Raw genomic sequence first — 23,794 nt, 5'->3', positions numbered from 1 at the left:
TTTCTTCAGAGGAACTCACCTGTTCCAGAGAAGGAACCATTGCAGCTGCTGAGTTGTAGCTCCAGTAAAAGAGCAAAACACGAACCTAGGTAGTTAACTACTCTTAGAATTTCTGTGTAAAATAATAATAGCTATTAAGATACATTGTGGAACTAGGATGTTTAATTAAATATTTATTAAGATTTTATCAAATTATTTAACAGCAAGTTTTAAGGAAAAATTACATAAATAAAGTGTCGTTTTATTTTCTTTAATAAAATCTGTTTTTATCCCTCTTGTTAAAACAGTTTTATTTTCCCTAAAACTTCTCCTAAATATCTGATTTAGTTTCAATAAATATTTTCACAAATCTTTTAGTGGTTGACAAAGTCTAAACCACGATTTTCTCTAAAAACCGTTTTAAGAGAAGTGGTCTTCCCTTGGTCCACAAGTCATGGATCGTGGAGACCAAGTATGTAGGAGTGTGGGCAGTTGAGATTTGAAGGGAACTAACCCTAAGGATTGTCTCTATATAAAGAGTCGTTTTCCTTCTGGTAAAAATACACAAATATTCTATCTACTTTCTTATCTATCAAAACGCTTTCAAAAGAGTTTATTAAGTTGATTTGTGTCCTAGCAATATTCAAGTTCTTAAGTTCCACAAATATCAAAAGAGCTTAATTATTAACTAGAGTTTTCAAAACAAATTGTAATCTGAGTGAGTAGAGATTGAGTAATCTTGTAAAGGCTTTTGTGTTAAAGTCAAGAAAGAGAGAAAAAGAATAGAGAGTAATCAGAGTAGATTACTGTGAGATACTTGAGTTTGAGTGGAACTCAAGTTGTTATATTATTGTAATCGAGGAATTATTTTAATATAAAAGGGTTTTGAGGTTTTCTCTTCTTGATTAGTGTCAAGAAGTTTCCTCAAATTGAGCAACATTCGTTTCTGTTTTTTTCAGTTCCTTATATTACCTTAAAAGCAAAGGAACTCACTCTAGTTCCGAATACAATTCACCCCCCCTCTTGTGCGTGTTCCTATTAGACTATCAATTGGCATCAGAGCCAGTACTCAATAAAAACACAGGAAACCCTGTTTGAGTCTAGTTCCTGATAGTATGAATACACAAGAGAAACTGGAAGAAGGCTACTCCACGCAAAGGCCACCTATGTTCAACGGCAAATTCTACTCATACTGGAAGAACAGAATGGAGATATTCATCAAAGCAGAAAATTACCAAGTATGGCGTGTGATTGAAGTTGGAGACTTCGAGGTAACAAAAACCAATGCAGAAAACGAGGTAGTTCCTAAACCAATGTCTGAATTCTCTAAAGAAGATTTTGATAAATATGAGATGAATGCTATGGCAGTTAAAATCTTGCATTGTGGACTTGGACCCCATGAACACAATAGGGTCATGGGGTGCAAGAACGCTAAACAAATTTGGGAATTACTACAAGTAACCCACGAAGGAACTAACGAAGTTAAACGTTCCAAAATTGATCTGTTAATGTCTAAATATGAGAGATTTGAAATGCTTCCAAAGGAAACTATTCAAGAGATGTTTACTCGTTTTACTAACATAACAAATGAATTAGTTTTCCTTGGTAGAATCATTCCCACAGATGAACAAGTGAGAAAAATCCTAAGGAGCATGCCTCAAGATGATCGTTGGAGAACAAAGGTCACAGCACTGTTTGAGACCAAGGATTTCACAAAATTCAACATTGAACAACTTGCTGGTTCCTTGATGACTCATGAACTGCACCTTGGAGCTGCTGTTCCTGAGAGCTCCAGAAACCGAGGGCTTGCTCTAAAAGCTGAGGAACTCGATGATTCTGAACCAGATGAAGAGGAGGCTGCTATGCTGGTCAGAAGAATGAGAAAACTCTACAGGAACTTCAAACCTGGCAACCAGAAAGGAAGGAACTTTGCAAGGAAAACTGTCAGTTCCAAAACTGAACAAGGTTGCTTCAAATGTGGAGAAACTGATCACCAAATTCGTGAGTGCCCTCAGTGGGAAAACGACAAAAGAAAAGGAAAGGAACAGGTCAAGGAACGCTACAATAAATCCACCTTCAACAAGCCTAACTTCAAAAAGGCTATGATAGCTGCATGGGGAGAAGAAACTGATTCAGAAGATGATGAGGAACAACCAAATGAAGAAACTGCAAATCTTTGCCTTATGGCAAGAACAGAAGGAACTGAACAAGTTCCATCAGAAGAAGTAAGTTCCTCCACTCTTCAGTGTCTCTCAAAGTCAAAACTAATTGAACTATTGCTAGAAACTCTAGATGATTATAAAAAGCTAAGTATTTTAAAAGCGCAAAGTGATAGAGCCTTGGAACTCAGTAAAGATCACATAAATTACTTGAACAACATTAGATCTGATGTTCAAGGCAGGTTCTTTGAGTTTCTAGATAGAAATACCTCCATTAATGAGTCTTTTGAGAAAATTAGAAATGAGAACATACTTCTACAAGTGCAACTCAGTCAATATAAGATGTTTAACCTAAGTTTAGATCCCACAAAGTCCCTGGAGATTAACATGGGAGTATTCAACATCGACTTAGAAAGGTTGAACAAAGATCTGATAACCACAAAGGAACAGAAAGAGAAACTAGAGAGGGAATTGGCCATGGCTAGGGCACAGAAACATCCACCTAAAGTTCCCCCCAAATGTATTGAGAATGCTCAATCCAAGAGAATAGAAGGTCTAGGTTACAATCACAAAACCAGTCATAAGAAAAAGTATGTGGAACTCCCTAGTGTAAAAGTTTGTTTCTCGTGTGGCAGTGGAAATCATGTAAGCACTGAATGCTCTAAAATGAAGGAACTAGATCAAATAAACATAGATTATGTAAAGAAAAAGTGGGTTAAGAAGTCAGACATTGTAGTTGAAAAGGAACTCGAGGAAACCCGAGTTCCTGTAACTAATCTTTGATTTCTTTACAGGTTCTAGTGAAGAGGAACAGCTCGTGGTATCTCGACAGCGGGTGTTCTAAACACATGACAGGAGACAAATCAAAATTCCTCTCACTAGAAGCCTACAATGGGGGAACTGTGACTTTTGGAGACAACATGAAAGGAGAAATTGTCGGAATTGGAAAAGTCGGAAGATCAAGTTCCTATGCAATTGAAAATGTATTTTTAGTCGAGGGTTTAATGCACAGTCTACTAAGTATTTCACAATTTTGTGACAAAGGAAACTCTGTAAGTTTTACTTCTGAAAACTGTCAAATCATTAATAATCACACTGGGAAGGTTATCTTGGAAGGAACTCGTAAAGGGAACACATATTCTGTGGATCTCAATACAGTCCCCAAGAACAATTTAACCTGCCTCAGTGCCTTTGAAGAAGATTCCCTACTATGGCACCGGAGGTTTGGACATGCTAGTTTCTCACTGCTTGACAAACTAAGATCAAAGGAACTAGTTCAAGGACTCCCCTCAATCAAGTTTCTAAATGATAAAGTGTGTGATGCATGTGCAAAAGGCAAGCATGTCCGAAGTTCCTTTAAGCCTAAGAAATTGGTAAGCACCACAAAACCTTTGGAACTCATCCATATGGACTTGTGTGGCCAAATGAGAATTCAAAGCAGAAGTGGGAAGAAATATGTTTTGGTTATTGTTGATGATTACTCCCGTTTTACTTGGGTCATATTTCTAACAAGCAAAGACGAAACGTTTGATGAGTTTGTTGCATTTTCAAAGAAAATCCAGAAAACTACAGGTCATCAACTGATCCACATTAGATCTGATCATGGAACAGAATTTGAAAACTACAAATTCGATGAATACTGCAAGGAACAAGGTATGGACCACAATTTCTCAGCTCCCAGAACTCCACAACAAAATGGAGTTGTTGAGAGGAAAAATAGAACCTTAGAAGACATGGCAAGAACCATGTTAATAGCCAGTTCCTTACCTAGGAACTTCTGGGCTGAAGCAGTTAACACAGCTTGTTATATTATAAATAGAGTTATGATTCGAGCTATCCTAAACAAAACTCCCTATGAGCTACTAAAAGGTACAAAACCCAACATCTCTTATTTTAGAGCTTTCGGTTGTAAATGCTTTGTTCACAACAATGGCAAAAGAAACTTGGGAAAGTTTGATGAAAGAAGTGATGAAGCAGTGTTCCTAGGTTATGCCTTAAATAGCAAAGCCTACAGGGTATATAATAAAAGGACAATGTGTGTAGAAGAAAGTGTTCACATAATTTTTGATGAATCTAACAAATTTGATGCAGCACGGGAACAAGAAAGTTTCGAAATTGGTTTGTCCCGTATCTCAGATAATGATGAAGAGGTTCACCCAATCAAACAAACAGCTAAAGAAACAGTTCAACAGAATCAACAAGTTCCAATTCAAGAGGAACAACCAGAAGGTCCAGTTCCAGAAGAACCAGAAACAACATCTGAACCCGAGGAACTCTATGGCTCACAACAAGGAACTGAGATCACAGAAGGAACAGAAGGAGCTACTACAACACCAGTTGCACAATTTCAACCCAAACCTTGGAAGCATCAGAGTTCCCATCCAATAGAACTCATTATGAGTGATATTAGAAAAGGAACTCAGACGAGGTCCCAACTAAGGAACTTCTGTGCAACTTATGCATTCCTCTCCATGATTGAACCAAGGAACCACAATGAAGCCTTGGAAGATGCTGACTGGATAATTGCTATGCAAGAAGAGCTGAATGAATTCAAAAGAAACAAGGTATGGCACATGGAACCCAAGCCAAAACATCAAAAGGTGATAGGACTGAAATGGGTGTTCCGGAACAAAAAGGATGAACATGCAACAATCATAAGGAACAAAGCAAGGTTAGTTGTTAAAGGTTATAATCAACAAGAAGGTATTGACTTCGAAGAAACCTTTGCTCCTGTTGCTAGACTAGAAGCCATTAGAATTTTAATTGCCTTTGCTGCATTTATGGGTTTTAAACTTTATCAAATGGATGTTAAGTGTGCCTTTTTAAATGGATTCCTAGAAGAAGATGTATATGTGGAACAACCCCCTGGATTTGAAAATCCTGAATTTCCAAACCACATATACAAATTAGACAAAGCACTCTATGGACTAAAACAAGCTCCTAGGTCTTGGTATGAAAGACTTTCAAAGTTTCTTTTAGAAAATAATTTTAAAAGAGGTAGAATAGATAAAACTTTGTTTCTAAAATCAAAAGGAACTGACTTATTAGTTGTTCAAATTTATGTAGATGATATATTATTTGGGGCAACTAATGAAAATCTGTGCAAGGAATTTGCAAATCTAATGAGCAGTGAATTTGAAATGAGCATGATGGGGGAACTCAACTTTTTCCTTGGTCTACAAATCAAACAAACAGAAGAAGGAATCATGATCCACCAGCAAAAATATGTGAAGGAACTCCTAAAGAAATATGAGCTAGATTCTGCAAAAGTAAATCACACTCCCATGGGAACTGCCACCAGATTAGACACAGATCCTAATGGGAAAAGTGTAAATCAAACGAAGTATAGAGGTATGATTGGATCACTCTTATACTTAACTGCTAGTAGACCTGACATTTCTTTTAGTGTACGACTATGTGCAAGATTCCAATCCAATCCAAAGGAGTCTCACTTAACTGCTGTAAAAAGAATACTTAGATATCTCAAAGGAACTGATGATCTGTGCCTATTCTATCCAAGAAGTGGATCATTCGAGCTAAAAGGATATGCTGATGCTGATTATGCAGGTGACCTAGTAAATAGAAAAAGCACATCAGGTATGGTACAGTTCCTAGGTCCATGCATGGTTTCTTGGGGTTCCAAGAAACAGAACACTGTTGCTCTATCCACAGCTGAAGCTGAGTATGTAGCTGCTGCAGCTTGTTGCTCACAAATTCTATGGATAAAACAACAGTTAAGAGATTTTGGTATTATCTATGATTGTGTTCCTATATTTTGTGATAACACTAGCGCTATTTGTATTTCAAAAGATCCGGTTCATCATTCCCGGGTCAAACACATTTACATTAGACGCCACTTCCTTAAAGACAATGTTGAGAAAGGTTTAATTAAATTAGATTTTTGTCAAACTGATTATCAAATTGCTGATATTTTGACTAAGCCCCTAAACAGGGAGAAACATGAGAAAATGAGGATGGAACTCGGAATGATCAAAATAAGATAAATGCAAAAGTGAAGTTCCTCTGAAGACGAAGACAACAACAATGGTGTATGATACTGATTATTTCAAACACAATTTTCGTGTGCAAACACAGTTGAAGCTTACCATCGTAAAAGATCGACTCACTCAACACTTAAGCCAGGTAAGCAACTCCCTAATAAATCAGTAAATATTAGAAAATTAACCAAGCAATTTTTATTAATTTTTTTTTAAATTAAAAGTTGTTACGATTTTAAATTTTTTAAATAAACAAAATCCTATTTTTTCGTTCCAAAACAAATCAGCAATATAAAAGAAACTCTTCACCTTCCATCCATTCCCCTTTCTCAAATTCCCTCATCTTCCACACGGTTTCTCCCACTTAAACCTCTTAAATTCCCTACACCTATAAAACGCCTAAAACCATGAGCACCTCAAATCACACCATCAAACTTCTCCAACTCAAAAGAAAAAGAAACCCTAACTCTCCGATTCCGATGGAAACCTCACCCGCTCAATCACCAACCAAATCACCATCACCACTCCAAATTCAACCACCCCCTGTACTCGCTCTCACCTACGGCGAGTGGACCGAACAACCAATGGAAACCCAGAGTCCTACTCCACCACCTGGCTGTCGATCCTCCTCAAGAACCAAGAGGCAAAAAATCGACAAGTCTGAGGAACAGGAGGCTGAAACTCAGGGGGAAACAGAGAAGCCAGAGGAACTGGCAAAGGGTCTCACTGGTGGATTTGCGATCAATTATGTGTGGTGTAAATCGGAAAAATTGGAACAATTAGTTGGAATGCTTGATCACCAACAATGGGTAAGCCTCTTTGATACACATGCAAGACTACCAATCTATCCCTTAGCTGTTATTGAATTCTGTAAAAATTTTGAGTGCAAAGATGGGGTTTTTTCGAGTATAGTCAATAGAACTCCAATCTCTTTTGATGCAAATTATCTGTCAAATCTGTTTGGTGTGCCCAATGAGGGTTTTGAGGAATATGTGAAAAAGAAAACCACCATAACAATCAATGAAGTTGATAGCAATCAAATTGTGGCTAACATAGGGGGAAATCTCAAAGAATCGTCCATCACAAACCACAATCTTCTTTCACCTCTACATAAATTACTTTTCAATCTTGTGTGGAGAGGGGTAGTTCCTAGGACTCAAAAACGAGATGATGTCACTTTCTATGATGCATGCTTAATCTATTGTCTCGAATTTGATATCCCAATTAATTTTCCGGCCATCATGATCAAACACCTAGCCCATTGTATTTCTGGAAAATTCAAAATAGGGTATGGTTCCTTACTCACTGCCATATTCAATAATTTCGCAGTTGATTTAGGTTCCTATGCTTCTCTTCCCTTAACCCCTGCTCAAATTATCCAAGAGAAATTCCTTAAAAATCTGAAGTTGGTTGTGGTGGACAAGGTACTGTGTTTCCAGGGTAAAAAGGAGAATGAGTATGAAGTTCCTATTTTGGAAGAAACTGTGTGTTTGAAAACTAGGAGTGTTCCTAAGAGAGGTCACAGGAAAAGCATGAGAATTGCCACTAGACCTCGCAAAGTTCCTGCTCCTCCTGTCTATATGGATATCACCTGTGAGGAGGAAGAAGAGGAAGAGGACACAGGAACTACACCAGTTCCACAGGAGAAAAAGGAACTACCAAAGGTTCTTAGGACAAAATCACCAGTTCCTAAGAAGCCTGCGTCTGTTTCTTTCCCCAAAGGAACTGGAACCATTCCTGCTCCTCAGGCTGTTTCTGCTAAGGTTCCAGGTGGATTTGCTGGTTCCTCTGGGTTTGGATCACCACCTATCTCTGCTGCAAAATTTCAGGAGCTCCAGGATTCAGTGATGCGCTTAAATGCACTACAGGAGGGATCTAATCTTCGAGTTCAACAGATGCAGACTCAATTGAATGCCTTGGTAAATTCAGTTCAAACACTCCAAACCAACCTCATACAATATGCTGATCAAGCCAACACTACTCGCACTGAGATTCTGCAGAAAATCAACAACCTTGAATCCTTTGAGGAAGTTGTGGTGGAAGAAACAGCTGCCTCAGATTCTCCTAACCAAGCCTAAACAACCCTTCATATCTTTTATATTAAATGCTGTTATGGAACAATTTTTTTGGTTTTGTATAACTAAACAATGGGAATCCTCCCTTTTTGCTTAAATTTTTCAAACTTGCTTGGTTGAAAATCTACATATTGCTGTTTATATGGTTGTTGCTTCTCGGATTATTATGTTGTGTACGCAGGTACAATACTTTGAGGCTAGCTTGACTTGCCAAACGTTGATCGTAGGGCACTGTGTTTGGAATATATGTATCTGCATTGCTCTTTTTGTTAATGTCAACAGGGGGAAGATCACTGAGCAAACTTCTTAAGGAGATCAAACTTGGTTTGACACTCGGATTCTTCATGTATTATCTAACTGTAAGGGTAACATTTTATTTTATTTTATTTTTATTCTTTTTGTTACTATCCACACTTCATCAACTCTATGTGATTTAATCTCTTATGGTAAAAAGTTTGCGGATGTTGTCATCACCAAAAAGGGGGAATATTGTTGACCCTGATTTTGGTTGATGACAAATAGCAAACTTCCTGATTTAAGTTTCTGGTGTGTCTACAAGTAAAGTGTTTCTGTTCCAGTGAGGAACTTGAGATGGCTGCTGATGTTCCTGAGGTGGAATGCGCAAAGCTAGGAACTCCAAGCTAACACACAACAGAGGAACAACAAAGCAAAGAAGGATGAAGTTTTCATGTGATGAGTTCCTCTGTTTCTTCAGAGGAACTCACCTGTTCCAGAGAAGGAACCATTGCAGCTGCTGAGTTGTAGCTCCAGTAAAAGAGCAAAACACGAACCTAGGTAGTTAACTACTCTTAGAATTTCTGTGTAAAATAATAATAGCTATTAAGATACATTGTGGAACTAGGATGTTTAATTAAATATTTATTAAGATTTTATCAAATTATTTAACAGCAAGTTTTAAGGAAAAATTACATAAATAAAGTGTCGTTTTATTTTCTTTAATAAAATCTGTTTTTATCCCTCTTGTTAAAACAGTTTTATTTTCCCTAAAACTTCTCCTAAATATCTGATTTAGTTTCAATAAATATTTTCACAAATCTTTTAGTGGTTGACAAAGTCTAAACCACGATTTTCTCTAAAAACCGTTTTAAGAGAAGTGGTCTTCCCTTGATCCACAAGTCATGGATCGTGGAGACCAAGTATGTAGGAGTGTGGGCAGTTGAGATTTGAAGGGAACTAACCCTAAGGATTGTCTCTATATAAAGAGTCGTTTTCCTTCTGGTAAAAATACACAAATATTCTATCTACTTTCTTATCTATCAAAACGCTTTCAAAAGAGTTTATTAAGTTGATTTGTGTCCTAGCAATATTCAAGTTCTTAAGTTCCACAAATATCAAAAGAGCTTAATTATTAACTAGAGTTTTCAAAACAAATTGTAATCTGAGTGAGTAGAGATTGAGTAATCTTGTAAAGGCTTTTGAGTTAAAGTCGAGAAAGAGAGAAAAAGAATAGAGAGTAATCAGAGTAGATTACTGTGAGATACTTGAGTTTGAGTGGAACTCAAGTTGTTATATTATTGTAATCGAGGAATTATTTTAATATAAAAGGGTTTTGAGGATTTCTCTTCTTGATTAGTGTCAAGAAGTTTCCTCAAATTGAGCAACATTCGTTTCTGTCTTTTTCAGTTCCTTATATTACCTTAAAAGCAAAGGAACTCACTCTAGTTCCGAATACAATTCACCCCCCCCCTCTTGTGCGTGTTCCTATTAGACTATCAACTTCCTCACACATTACTCTATTATTTTTGTTAGATTCAACAATCCTTCCTTAATATGCGTGCCGCTCAACATATGGCTCCTAATAAACTATGGAGGGAGTACATTCTAGTAAAAGTAAAAGTAAAAGTAAAAGTAAAAGTAAAAGTAAAAGAGAAAAAATAGGAAGAAATGTAAGTTCTAACGGCCATTATATAATGTTTCCACGTAATAATCTACCTAAGAGCATCTTCAATGGTAGGCTAATTTGACAATTATCTTGTTATGCCACATAAGATTTTAAGTTTTTTCATTATCTAACAAATTTGTGCTCCAATGACTAGCAACTAGTTTGTTATTTAAATTGGTTTCACTTGTTCGACTTGTCAATTAATTATTTGGCAGCTCTTTGAAGCTAGTTGTCAAGCAAATTAGCTTGTTTCAGCTAATTTGTTTGACCAAGCTAATTTATTATTTTTACTCTAAGTTGTTAGCTTGAAACTTTTATAAATTTCAAGCTAGTCCCTATCTACAACCATTGAAGATACTCTAAGACTATGTTTGGTAACACATTTCAGTCACCTTAAATTATTAGTTACCTGAAATTTTTATTAACTTATCATTTTAAAAGTGTTTGGTAGAGAGCTGAAATAATATTTCAGGTGGTGAATTAGACTGAAATCAGAACGTTACTCAAAGTAACGTCTGGAATTCAGTCACTGAAATGCGCTTAATATGAAGTAAATTGTTTCTAACAATCTGAAATCATCACCCTTCATCACATGGCTGCATCATCACACGGTGATATTTGACTCCAATTATATATGGAGTATATGGATTACTTGACTGTCATGCAACACTTTGACATTTTTTTTCCACATACTATTAGCAAATTATAACTTTGATGCTTTCAAATTATACTGCTAATTTATTACTTTTGATTTTCCTTGATTACCTCCATCTTGCCTTGTTACGCAATATTCAATACGAAAATAATGTTTAATAGCCCATCCTATGTGAAAGATTAATCACTTAAAAAAGTAATTAACGTTGACATAGAAGTATATAAAATATAAGGAGTATAAATGTTAACTACAAATCAATAACTTAAACAATCAGTTTTACCAAACAATTTATCTAATTAGTTAATTTATCAATTTTAACACCTTATCTATTTCAGTTACTTTCTTATCAATTTCAGGTAACTTATCAGTTTCAGCCTCGTTTCAATTAGTTTTGCCAAACAGAACCTAAGCAAATCACAATCTATGCAATACTCTTTAATTATCACTTATCGAGCCCACATCAAATTAAGAATTTTCCTAAATCGGAGTAGTCCACAAATTACATTAGTTGGTTGTATTGACTATTGAGGAATGAGGATTGAGAACTTGAGAAGATATTGTAGTATAATCAAAGAGGATACGTAATGATTTTGAAAGGATTCCTTCATTAAATACCATAATTGATCAGTTGATCACCGACGATTGGGCAGAGTAGCTACATATGGTATTGTTTTATACGGTTATACCTGCACGTGACTTTGTCTCAAATATGAGCAATCTCTACATATATTTCGTATTGTTAACACATATTTTTTTAATTGGACAGGTTTTATAGATGTCTATTCACTTGGATTTTAATATTTGAAATCCGGATCAAATTTCGTATATTTCATTTTGAAACTGTTAATTTTTTTTGTTTTTATGTTTTTGTTGACATTTAACTTTTTATATTTTAGTAAAGAAAATTTTATTACTTGATCTTAAGGGACATGTCTCTACACAACATTCTAAAACAACAACTTATACACAGGCACAAAAGCCAAACAACCTAAAAGCATCGATTAGGCCAATTACAGAGACTGCAACCAGTCCAAATCAGATTGAGTAATCTTCTTCTTTAGCAGGTTCTTCACTCTTTCCCATCACGCAAAATTTGATCTCTTGCACTGTTATACACTCTCTTTACCTTGGAGTTCCATAGAACATTATTCCTCTCCTTCCAGATCATATAACCTGTAGCCACAACAGCATAGAAACAATAATCTGATTTCTAAACCGTGAGCCTTTATATATTCTGTGTGCCCGAGACAACAGTTTAGGGAACTCTATGGTAAGTGCCCTTATGCCAAGCCACTCTTTAATAAGCTTTATAAATTGGAAACTGTATTGGCATTCAAAAAACAAGTGTTTGTGTGATTCAGAACTATGATCACAAATGACACCACGATCACTGTAGCAGACTCCTATCCCGTGAAGGTTGCACCTAGTTTGCAGCCTCTCGTGCATTATCAGCCTCGTCACAATTTTGTGTTTAGGACAATTGTAATGATTCCACACTAGCTTACACCAATGCAGATTTTGACTTGGCTCAACTAGTTTAGAGTATATTTGAGCAACATAGAATTAGCTTGATTTAACCAAACATTACCTAAGTGATGTGTCAGGTTATCTCTAGCCTTGCAAATGTACTTAAGACCCAAATTGGCATAAACTGACGTTTATAACTTACTTCGTACTAAAACCTATGATTATACTTTGTATGCTTTTGTTGATATAGACTTAAGATGTTAAGTACGAAGTAATCAAAGGATAAAAATTTCAAAAATCAATTATTTTTGACCCCGTTTGTAATAGTTTTCCCTTAATGAGTTGCTTACTAGGCAGACTTAGTCCTAAAATAAACAAACTAAACTGAAACAACACTTAACTTAGTTACAAACTCAGTCAAGGTTTTAGAAGAAACCACAATTTAAACTAAAAGCTCTTGGAATAAATAATATAACCCTTTAATAAACGCGGAAATAACTTAATTACACTTTAGAGAATTCATAGTTCCGCCTTTGGACTCCCATAAGACCTCTGGAAGACTATTAGCATCATCAACTTGAACTATAGACTTGACATCCACTACCTGCAATCATTTTAACTCTGCCCCCACCAGGACAGATTCATAGAACAAAATCAGCGGAAATCTGAGTACACATTATCCAACCTTAAATACGTTTGATACTCAAATAGTTTTAGGTTTGTTTTTTTTCCTTCTTTGTTAGATGCTAACTTTATCAAATCCAAATTATAATAAGGAAAACTTACTTCGTTGTTAAAACAATTCAAATCAACGAGATTCAATCTCGAATAAAAATTAATAAACCTTTTGTCATTAAATAACATGTGCGAATAAATTGGCATTCTTTCATAATCCTGAAGGGAAAACAATAAAAAATAACAATACTTAATTATAATCCATGACCTCACTAAACCGCTCACAAATACTTATAAAACACTATATCCGAATCTTCAGAAAGAGTCCCAAGACAAAAGGTTCCTTTAAAAATAATCTATTACTATATACTAAAAGAGACATCAGGAATGACACGTGTCAATTCTTGGTGCGATTTTTTCCCGCCAAATTTTTTTATTTTTATTTTTCCTTACTATTACTAATCTATTACTAAAACTAAAAACACTTGCTATAGTTTACTAAAGACATAATTGCTAAAATTTAAAAGGTTGACCGGCATCTTAAATTGGTTTAAATTGGTTATAATATTAATTTTTGCTTTTTTAGTATTACCTTAAAAAAAAAGTCCAATAAATATTTGACCAAAATTCCTGGGCATTAATTAAGAAATTTAAGCAATTATTGGAGAATATATTAAAGGAATTTTTGGAGAATATATTAAAGTAAGATCGCAATTTCCTTAAAATGGTCAATTTAGATTGCTGAAATAGCTAAAATTACGACCTTATATAATTTTGGTCTAATTTCAGCGATCTTTGGAGAATATATTAAGAAAGAGGATTTCAACTTAATATATAGAATCGTAAAACTACCAAAAAGAAAAAAAAGGAAAAACGATATAGAATATAAATATACAGTGCGCATTATGAAAATTATATATTACACAAATTATATACATAAAAAATAAAAGGAGATCTTTGAAAAATTCATCCGAAAAAATGACACGTACATCACTTTCGGCTACATTCTTTAAATCAACACCTATAAAAAAATAAAAGATCTCCTTTTATTAGACATTAAACTATCTTAAAAAATATTTAGTATATTTGACTAAAACTTAATCTTAAGAAAATCTATCAAAATCTTTTGTACTTCATACTAATGTATTTTCGAACAATTTTTTGTTAGTAAACGACGTAGTATTTTATAAATAATGGTTAAATTATAATTTTATAATATCCGTGCGTGCACGGGACCTAATCTAGTTGTTTCTAAAGTAATTATCACGTGTTATTTAATGTTTCCAACACTTAAATAAATCCCAATGAATAACAATAAACCACACTTGTTTCTCATCGTATGCTTTGCATTATTTTCTCGAAATATGATTCAACAAACAAGTCGTTCTTGAAACCATCTCGATAGATCAACTTTATTCCTATGCGAAAATATACAAATCAATCTCAGCATAACAGTTTTGCATTTGGGGAAAGTGAACACGAATAGTGATGGGTCACCACGACCAATTGTCTCTAAACAGTGGGGGGCCGTCGCCCTCCTGTTTACCATATGCTTGCAAGAATTTCAGGACGCGTCCTAAGGGCACCACGCCCTGATATATAATGAGCACCACGCTCGATATAAAGGTTGTTCATCACCGATGCATGTGAGCACCACGCAACACATACACGGCTATTTTCCCCTACATAAGTACTTTATTACCAATTTATATAAATTTGTTCTAAAAAAAAAAATCATTTATATTCCCTCATTCATGCATTAGTTCTTCCTTAATAAAATTCAACTCTATCTTATATAATTCTTTAACCCGATTTCATTATCGTTCTCAAGATTTGTTGACACTCTTTTCTTACACTTCCACTTCCTACTCAGACCGTAGTGATCTTTCTAAGACATGGACATTCCTCATGATTTATTTATTTCACTAAACTTCTTAAACCACTATCTCACAAATTGACCTCTCATAAGTGACATTTTTTAACATAGTTCCATTTGAGACTCTAATGAAATATTACTAGGCTCGTTGTGTGATTTAATTATAAATGTTAAATGACAGATATAGCTATGTAAGCTTAGTGTGCCTGAAATATGTTTTATAAATATTTACATAAAATCAAATGCTCAAAATAACATGAATATTCATGTAAATGCCTACTAGTCTTATTTCAAGCTCATGAGTCGTGTAAAACACGAAAACTAGAATATTTATTTGAAAGTATGTGGTTGTTTTGTTTTATAATAACTCCCCTTCTTTTAAAGAATTGTCGAAAAATCTGTTCATTTGGAGAATCATTGTCATTTTAAGAACGTAAAAGAAAATTAAAAACCACTTCATTCATATTCATTCTGATTCTTAGGTTCATTAAAACATTTACCGTTGTTTGAAACCAGTTCAAAATACATAATTAATAAATTTAAGAAAAACATGTGCCTTTTAGGGAACTTCCAGAATAAAGGTGGCTTGGTAGAAATAATTTATAAAATCGTTATATATTTTATTCTATTTTTTTAGGAAATAAAAAGTCTCATTACAAAATAATTTAAACAAAATATTTTTAATTATGTAATCAATATAATTATAACTTTCGAATTCCAACTTGCTAACTCCTTCATTGTTAATCCTTGGTCAATAGACAACGGTCCCTTAATTAATGCTTTTAGGACTCGAGTAAACTTACGACCTTGTGAGTTCAATCCTTTACTTGAATTAGCCATTACCATCCTTAGATATAATTTACTTCATTGCATAACACTTATTAAACCTCCCGACTCATTCAAAAAATCTAAGCAAAGCCTCTCGATATACTCATTTCCTTGGATAAACATTCCTAGTTCTCTTCTAAGTATTTCAAAGTCCAAAACGATTTCCTTCTTTGCAATTCAAATCGAATACCATTTCATCATATCAATAAAGAAATCATACGATCAATCATTTGATTAAATCAATTGAAACTCGTGAAACGCCACAATTTTATTCGCAAATCACAATTAGTTAGTTTCAAAAGAAAATTTTCAAAGTGAGTTAAAGATGATAAATATACTTAGCACGAGATTAAGAGCTGCTTAAAATTCAGGGCTATTACACGGTTAACCATAATGGGGAATGTGGATTTGTTAAAACAACGAGTAACATTCAAGTTACGAACACCACTCTAACTGATCGTTGTGCTCATTTATCCGTTCTAACATACAAATGCTCATTTATTAGTATATGGGGGCCTATTTTCCGGCCCAACGTAGTGATAAAGACTGATTCTAGGAGACAATGAACATGGTTTACAAAAATACGTCCATTCCGTGGATCCCTCTAGGTAATTTCAACGAACTACTTTCTCCCATGTTGGCATCAACATATAAGACTACCAATCACCTTGGCATATTCCTCCTGAGAAACACTCGTTTAATTATTCTTGAACAGATGTTTGTTCGGATCACATGGCATCCTCACGGGCACCACATCAAAGCAATCAAACTTCTTCAAGATCTTCTCCACATAATGAGTTTGAGACAATATGTAACCCTTGTCGATTTTAGTGACTCTCACACCAAGTATCACGTCAACCTCACCCAAGTCTTTCATCTCAAATTTGGAGGCCAAGAAGTTCTTAGTTTCATTTATGGCATCTATACTAGCAATGAATAAGAGCATATCATCAACATATAAGCATATAATCACACATTCAGTACCAAACATCTTTGTGTAGACACACGCGTCACTGCCATTCACCACAAAGCCAAAGCTAAGAATAGTGTTATGAAATTTTTCATTCCATTGCTTTGGTGCCTGCTTCAAACCTTATAAAGATTTTTTTAGTCTGATACCTTATTCTCCATGCCAGGAACTACAAGGCCAGGGGGTTGCTCCATGTAGATTTCCTCCTCCAGATCTCTATTTAGGAAAGATGTTTTAACATCCATCTAACGAACAATCAAATTAAAAGCAGATGGTAACGCAAATAAGATACGTATAGTAGGTATCTTAGTCACAGGAGAGTAAGTATAGAAATAATCAACACCAAACTTCTGTGAAAATCCTCGAATCACAAGTCTGGCCTTGAACCTTTCAACTGAACCATCAATCTTCTTTTTCCTCTTGAAAACCCACTTGCATCCTATGGCCCTACTCCCTTTCGGGAGTTCCACCAACTCCCAGGCCTGATTTGTCAAGATGGATTCAAGTTAACTATTGATTTCTTCCTTCCAGAAACTCGCATCAACGGATCTCATAGCTTCTTCATAGGTTTTGGGGTCATCATCTACTACCTGTAGATACACCATTATTTCATCCAAACCATCCATATTTTCCGTCTCCGCGAGGAACGACGTGAGAAAATCAGGTCCGAAACTTGTTTATGTTCTTTGCCTTTTACTTCTCCCAGGTTGCTCTTGATTGTCAACCATAGGGAAAGTTTCAATATGTTCTGCAGAAGGTCCAACCTAAGAAGACTGTCCTGCAAGAGGGGTAACATAGGAAGAATCATTAGCAATATATTATCTTTCAAGGAAAATACCTGCTCGAAGAACTCCGCATCACGAGCCTCGCATATCGAGTGATCATCAAGTCTCAAAAACCTGTATGCATCATTGTTCTCCGCATAGCCTACCAACATAGTGTCAAATGTTCTCGATCCTACAATAGGCCGTTTGAAAGATGGATAGCCTACTTTTGCCAAACACCCCCACACTTTCAAGTAACTCAGGTTAGGAGCATAACCCTTCCAATACTCATACGGAGTCTTGTCCAACTTTTTGTGAGTGACCCTGTTCAGCACAAAGTTTGCAGATAGCACTGCTTCCCCCCACAAGTTATCAGGAAGACCTGAACTCAAGAGAATTGCATTCATCATTTCTTTCAACGTACGATTCTTTCTTTCTTCTATGCCATTCTGTTGTGGGGTATAGGGAGCTGTCACCTCATGAATAATTCCTTCCTTCTCGCACACTTCGTTTAGAAAGGTCGACCCATATTCTCCACCCCTGTCAGACCGTACCCTTTTGATTTTTCGATCTAACTTATTTTCTACCTCTTCTTTATACACTAGGAACTTGGACTCTGCTTCATCTTTAAACCTTAAAAGGTAGACCTTGCTATACCTTGAAAAATCATCAATGAAAGCAATATAGTAGTGTTTTCTACCCCTACTTTTCATGTTCTTGAAATCTGCCAAGTCAGTGTGAATTAACTCTAATAATGATATCTCCCTCTTTGGGACTGGTTTGTACGGTTTCTTCACAAACTTTGACTCAATGCATACACCAAATTTATTGTGTCCACACTAGTAGAAAAAACCTTTGTTACAGCCCCCTTGTTGAAGGGGGCATAGAGAAATACGCTTCAACAACCAATCGGTCAACGCGGGTCAAACATTGTAAATGGTTGTTGAAGCGAACATTTTTGTTGTTCGCTTCAATAGCAATTATTGAAGGGGGCATTAAATGTTCGCTTCAACAAATAATCTCGCATATACCCTAAATTTTAATTCTCTCTCCTCCTCATTTCTTCTGTTAGCCTGAAAGATTCATTTCTCTCTCTTCTCTCCCCTCTCCTCTCTCCCGGTTCAAAACTCCTCAAACCATTCGCCCCTTTCCTCTCCCTCTCCCTCATTCTCTGCAATTTCAAAGAAGGTGTCTTCATAAACCCCCTCAATTTTGTTCTCTTTCTCTATCCTCTTTCAACAGTTTTGATGGTAGCTTTACTGCCTCGAGCATGGTATTCAGGTACAACCTCTCTTCTTCTCTCTAGATCTATCGTTTCTGCTTTCATTTTTCTTAATTTTATGCTGATATTGCGAAACATTGATGTTATGGGTGTTGAATTCGTTCAATTTTAAATTTTGATGCCGCATTTCGGTATATAGTGTAGATCAATGATGTTATGCCAATGGTAGCACCAATGAAGGTTTTGAAACCCGAGTTGTTGAGTGCTTGACGACTAGTCAATCTGAATCAGTTGTGAGTTCGAAATTGAAAGAGTCCCAGGAGTTGAAAGGATTTGGATTAGAGAGATGCACGTCATTAAAAGGGGGAGATGACTCTAGTTTGGATGGTGGTATTGACTCACTGAAGAATTGCTCATGCTCATTTTGCAGCAAAGGTATGTGCAATCTTTTCCCCCGTTGAATTGACCTATATTTGATGAAGATGGTTTTAATCAATTAGTGATTTTGTTATTTTCTGTTCTTTTGTAGAATAGTTGGTTATATATGGTCTGTTCTACATTATCAGGATGTGAAAAGCCGAATATCAACTAAAAAACTATTTCTTTATGCCAACGTGTTATGGTTTGATCCAAGTTTTATGCTATCACTTAACATTTATGGTTCAATCATTTTTAGTAATGGCGAAGAGTCAAAAGGAAGCTAACAATTTGGTCCAAAAATACTCTGTGGAAAATGAAATTGGCAGCCATACCCAAGAGAGATTCAATAATGTCGCCCAATTAGAAACTGATCTCACAAGTCATTGGAGATCCCTATTTCTTCACATGGAGGATACGTTCGGTAGTGAAGGCAGCCAACTAGTAAGTTCTACCTGACTCGGGAATTTTAGACAGAATGTGACATGGAATGGTTTTCTTGAATGTTTGTTTGTTTGAAATTCAGATCCACATACTGGGGATTGGCCAGAGTAATGATGCCACATCATACTCGGAACTTGAAGTATGTACTACTCCCATCCCCCCATTTTTTCTATCAGACAAATCTTCACAAGTAAAATTTCTGCAGGACCTGAAAACTAAAAGTATATGTTAAGTGCAGTGTATTGTTTACAAAGGAACTTTATTCTGATAAGTAGGAATTACTTAAGTTCATCACTCTTTTTCACAAATCTAGTTGTTAACTCAACAGGAAACACTTATACCCTATTTAGAGTTTTAGCCTTTTGTACTGTTAAAAATTTGGAAGAAACAGACTGGCATAAGTAGATAGTACAATACTACAATGTAAAACTAGAAGAAACATTGGCAAGAAATGACAGTGATAATCCAACGGGAGCGCTCTTTCTCCATTTGTCTGATAGTCTTTCATCTTGATGCATGCTTATAGTTGATTCATTCTTGCTTCTTTTTTTTATTTTACTTTTTGTATGGTTGCTAATGGTTAGGAACAGAATCTTCTTCTGATATATAGTAAAACAATACAAACTAACTGTTCCCCTTTCTTTGGAGAATACTAGTTACTGGCTAGAGATATGCAATCAATGTAGAACACCTGTTCACAAGAACACTTCTTTTCACAATAAATCTATTCCGTGCTTCAGCCTTCAAAATAATATTTGTGTTCTAGATAAAACACTCATGAAAATCTTAGGCTATACCACTTGTAGCATGCCGGCTTCTGTCTATCAGGTTTAACTACTAACAAATTACAGTAGCTTCTCTGATAATTGTTCCATTGACCGCGGGCGGGTTATGTGGAAATCATCCCCTTGTTCTATTGGACAGTACGACATAATCTTAGGTGTTGATAAATCGTGAAATCATGAACATAATCTTAGAAACCCGGATATACACTTTTAACAACCAGATTCCACTTACTAAGTAGTAGGTATAAATGTGTAAGTTTAACTATGATTGGTTACAGAAGAAGCTCTGATTAGGTTAATCTGTATCACAACCACGACATCCTCTAATTGTAAATAGGGGATATTAAGTGAAATGCCATAAGTGAAGCACAAACTATTCAGCCCATACAAATGAAAATTAATACAATATAATAGAGTTCTGTAAGGTTTCTGAATTTGATGGCTACAACCTGTTTTAGTTTTTCTGTTATCTTTGTGTTCAGAAATAAATGAATTGGCTACTAAATTATTTTGGGGTTTCTTGTTAAACTTCATTGTGGCAATTTTTTCCCAAATTAAATAGTTGTGAATGATTCTGTTTTAGGTTCTCTAGGATGTCCAAAAAAAAGTGTCGGTTTTTTCTGTATCACAGTTTTTCTGTTTTAGGTTCTCTAGTATCACTGTTTTTTTCTAAATAAACAGTGGCATTATGTTGATTGTCCATTAAAAGACTAAGTATATTGAACCATTCATGTAAAGTTTTTCTATCTTATTTACACATTTCATTCTTGCAGCAAAACAATTTTCTTGCATCGAAGGATTTAAGAGATGACTATAAGATGAATTTAGAGAAGATCAATGAAATGCCTTCGGATGTGCAGCAATGTTCTTCAAATGGTTCCGATCATACGATAGTCTAGGAAGTTTGGTCTTTGCAGGTCTGGCTCTTTCTACCCCCTTGTCTCAATTTAGTTCCATCCATAATTTATCTTGCAAATACTCTTCAAAACAAGAGTAGAGCTTGCACTAGAGGGAGCTTCTTAATCTCACCAGGTTATAAAATTAAATTTAGGAACATTCACGCACTAATATGTTCATATGTTGGGGTTGTGACAAGTCTATCTAAAGAACATACCTTACCTTACCTGACAAGTCTATCTAGCTAATACTGTTGTTATGTACTAGAGTCCATTCAATGTTTTTGGCTGTTGAGCTCATATATGTCGAATTGACAGTCCTTTTATCCTCTTTATTTCCTGTATAACGTTAATGAACTGGTTGAATTCTTTATAAGCCTTACTAAAGTAGTTGAATTTGATTGACACTTACTTATTACTTTTACTGGATGCTATTCTTATTGGTAATGTTGTGTGCACTACATGTAGCTGTAGATATGTTGGTTATGATTTGTATTTGCTGCTTTCAACTGTCACCCATAAAGCAGATTGGTGCTTTTGTACCTGCTCTGTGTCAGAAGGTGACTAGATTAGAACAATCCTCAATGCCATTGTCCTCGTTAGATGAATCAACTCTCACGTAGAAGCCTGCTAGAAGGCACAACTATGAATATAATCAATCGTACTCGTTACAATATTGTACATTGTACGGGTATGAGAAATTATCTGTTTCTAGTGGATCAGCATGTAATGGCATCATTTTAACTCTTTCAGACCACCTGGCAAAGCTTTGCGTTTTATTGTTATTGTTCACTAGATGATGTCTTGCTTTTTTTTTTGCAGGTGTGTAATGGATGGTAGATTAATTAGTTGGAAGACAGGAAAGCATATGTCGTCAATTTGTTTAGTTTAGATTTGCTTACAGTACTTTGATTTATTTCACTTTGTAAGATAGTATTTTGTATAATGTAATAGTATACAAACTCATATCTCTTGTACTCCTTATTTGAATAATAATAACGAGACGTGTTTAGTATTTCTAGTTTTTTGCCTCCCCAAAATATTTTGTTCGCACTAATCAAGACCCAAATCATAAGAAATAAAAAGTAAATCATACAAAAATGCAATTTTCTAGCCATCTATTGAGGCGGGCAAAGGTTATGCAACGTCTCAATAGGGCCCTCATACAGGTCTGTTGAGGGGGGCATTTAAGAAGTGAGCCTCAACAGAGGAGGCTGTTGAGGCGGGCTTCTGTAAAGCCCCCCACAACAGGTCCTTATTTTTCGCTTATCTGTAGAGGTTGTTGAGGGGGGCTTTCAAAAGCCCCCCACAACAGATCACCTGTTGAGGCGAACAAAGCCCGCCTCAACAGATCACTGAGTTGTTGAAGCTACGTCTGTCGCAGCGAGCCTTGTTCGCCTCAATAAACCCAAAATGCCCCCCTCAACAGGTATTTTTTCCACTAGTGCCATCAATTGTCATATTGGTGAGCATGTTTAAGCTCTTCATACGTTTCAATTTGCTCACCCCCACATGTCCCAGTCTACTATGCCACAAATCAATGTACTCGACAATATAGCAGAACAATAATTCTTATTCATGGTAGAATCAAATGCAAAGTCAAGAACAAATAAACCCCCATTAAGGTATCCCTTTCCTACATATTCGCCATTTCGAGTCAACACAAGCTTGTTAGCTTCAAAAACTAACTTAACACCTACTTTGTTTAACAAAGCACCAGAAATCAAATTCCTACGAAGGGATGGTACATACAGTACATTGTGTAAAGCTAGTGTTTTTCCAGAAGTGAGCTTCAGAAGAACCTTGCCCTTGCCAAGTACCTCAGAGATGATAGAATTTCCTATGTAGACTTGTTCGCTCTCTTTAGCTTTCTCAAATTCCACGAACATGTCTTTGTTGGCACAAAAATGTCTCGAAACCCCTGTGTCAACAATCCACTCAGTTATGTTTTCCACCAGGTTCACCTCAGAAATCACAACAGCTATCACATTATATGTCTGCAATATGAGCCTCACTCATTGGTTTTTCCTTGTTGTTGTTCTTCTTGTTCCGACACTGGTACTTGTAATGTCCCTCCTTTTCACAACCATAGCACACGCCTGTGAACTTCTTCTCAATTCTCCCTTTCTGCACAAACTTGCCTTTCTTTGCATTTCCTGAACTTTGTCCCCTGTTCAAGTTACCATGACCTACATTCTTATCAGAATTAACATTAGTTTCAACAAGATTTTCTCTCACAGCAAGTTCATTCTTGGGTTTCATTGGAGTATCTTTAAGTTGATTTGCTTCTTCAACTTTAATATGACTCACTAACTCAAAAAGAGTCAAATCCCTATTCTTATGTTTCAGACGGTTCCTGTAGTCAGACCAGGAATCAGGCAATTTTTTAAGCAATACATTGGCCTAACTAATTTCACACATCTTCATGCCTTCAGCAAGAACTTCAGCAACTATGGTCTCATATTCATGGACTTGCTCCATGACAGACTTAGTATCAACCATCTTAAAATTAATCCAATTTCCAGTAACATACTTCTTCTTCCCAACATCATCTGCACCATACTTCTTCTCAAGAGATTCCCAAATTGCCTTAGCCGATTTTTCTTTAATACAAAGATAAAAAAAATTGGGATAGCCATGTGATACACCATGTGATCCCTAACAACCTTATTGTCTTTGTC

At 35.7% G+C, this 23,794-nt stretch overlaps 1 protein-coding gene and 1 long non-coding RNA gene across 2 annotated transcripts in view; one reads left to right on the top strand and one right to left on the bottom strand.

Moving 5' to 3' along the window:
- The window catches only part of LOC110788198 (expansin-like A1), a 33,677-nt gene extending 16,958 nt beyond the window's left edge, over nucleotides 1-16,719 (bottom strand). Inside the window, exon 1 of the mRNA XM_056843047.1 lies at nucleotides 16,714-16,719. The gene's annotated coding sequence lies outside the window, so the exon portion shown is untranslated. The remainder of the gene's footprint in view (nucleotides 1-16,713) is intronic.
- A 1,711-nt stretch (nucleotides 16,720-18,430) lies between these two features.
- Nucleotides 18,431-22,128, top strand: LOC130472349 (uncharacterized). Its single transcript, XR_008932455.1, has 6 exons — nucleotides 18,431-18,630; nucleotides 18,771-19,006; nucleotides 19,248-19,432; nucleotides 19,515-19,571; nucleotides 20,991-21,134; nucleotides 21,936-22,128. It is a non-coding gene; the product is annotated as an uncharacterized lncRNA (long non-coding RNA).
- Nucleotides 22,129-23,794: the final 1,666 nt, after the last annotated feature.

The sequence above is a fragment of the Spinacia oleracea genome, chromosome 4, assembly GCF_020520425.1.
Source record: "Spinacia oleracea cultivar Varoflay chromosome 4, BTI_SOV_V1, whole genome shotgun sequence".
In the NCBI taxonomy this organism is placed as follows: Eukaryota; Viridiplantae; Streptophyta; class Magnoliopsida; order Caryophyllales; family Amaranthaceae; genus Spinacia; species Spinacia oleracea.
Note: the sequence above shows the minus strand (reverse complement) of the source record. Positions and strands in the feature narration are given on the sequence as shown.